Genomic DNA, 1364 nt, shown 5'->3' on the forward strand with positions numbered 1-1364 from the left:
GTATTGCAGAGGCATTTGCCAATAAAGAATTCATGATAGGGGTGTTCTTGGACATCCATAAAGCCTATGACATGACATGGCGACACGGTATACTAATGAAGCTCTATTCATTCATTCATTGCCAGACGCCATGTATCCCAAACGGGGTAGCCAACGGCTTAGAGTTAATTGTTTTACAGGGAGGGGCACTAATCATCCACCAACCCCACTTGACACATAGGGATGCCAACAGCATCTGGTGTTCCCAGGCGGTCACCCATCCAAGTACTAACCAGACCCAACGTTGCTTAACTTCGCTGATCGGACGGGAAGCGGTGTACTCAACGTGGTAAGCTCTATGCTTATGGTTTAAGAGGAAATTTACCTGTTTTTATTTCAAATTTCTTAAGGGACAGGACTTTGTCTGTCAAATTGCCCCATAACGTAACATCGGATATATTTATCCAGGAAAACGGGGTGCCGCAGGGAAGTGTGCTTAGTCCTACTTTATTTAGTATTATGATCAGTGATATTCTGTCATCAGCTCCCATCCCGAAGAATCTTAAATACTCACTCTATCCTGACAATTGTGCAATATGGCACTCTTCCCGTAATGCACAATTTTCGGCTGGGCTGATTTAAGCAGCCCTTGACTCCGTCCACCAATGGGCCTTGCAGTGGGGATTTAAGTTTTCCGTCCGTAAGTGTGCCGCTGTAGTCTTCACTAATCGTAACGTACCTAATTTGTGCTTAACTTTGGATAATCAGGCGGTACCTTTTCAAAATTCGGTGAAGTTTTTAGGAATACATTTTGATCGTAGAATGAATTTTAAACTTCACTTTAATACTTTGCTTGCTCGTTGTGATAAACCGTTAAATGTCCTCAAGTACCTAGCGGGTACTACCTGGGGTGCCGACAGAAAATCTTTATTAATGGTGTATATGTTCCTTATTCGATCGAATCTAGACTATGGTGCACAGGTGTATGGCTTGGCATCCGATGCCACGCTGAAAGGATTGGATATGCTACAGAATAAATGTTTGCGAATGTGTCTTGGAGCAGTCCGGTGTACCCGTGTAACTCGTATGGAAGTGGAGGTGAATGTGCCTCCCCTCCGTATTCGCCGTGACCACCTGGTCTTATCGTATGGCATACGAACATATAGGAAAAGTAATATCGGCAATGTGGCCTGTACCCCCCTCCGTCAATACCACCACCTTATGTGGAAGGTGTGTTGGCCACTTGCCGTTCGCCTCCACTTACTAACTCAGGAGCTTGGTGTGGACCCCAGTGACTGTGACAGGTTGGTGCTTAAAAATATAGCGCCTTGGGAGCCACCCGGTTTTACAGTGGATATATAATGGCTCCCAGCACCAAAGGCCAA

The 1364-nt window shown here is 45.3% G+C and overlaps 1 pseudogene; it reads right to left on the bottom strand.

Moving 5' to 3' along the window:
• Window positions 1-223: 223 nt before the first annotated feature.
• On the bottom strand, window positions 224-341 carry LOC145418222 (5S ribosomal RNA; annotated as a pseudogene).
• Window positions 342-1364: the final 1023 nt, after the last annotated feature.

This window comes from Coenobita brevimanus, chromosome 112 (assembly GCF_032717465.1).
Source record: "Coenobita brevimanus isolate Jiangsu-jjx chromosome 112, ASM3271746v2, whole genome shotgun sequence".
Classification (NCBI taxonomy): domain Eukaryota; kingdom Metazoa; phylum Arthropoda; class Malacostraca; order Decapoda; family Coenobitidae; genus Coenobita; species Coenobita brevimanus.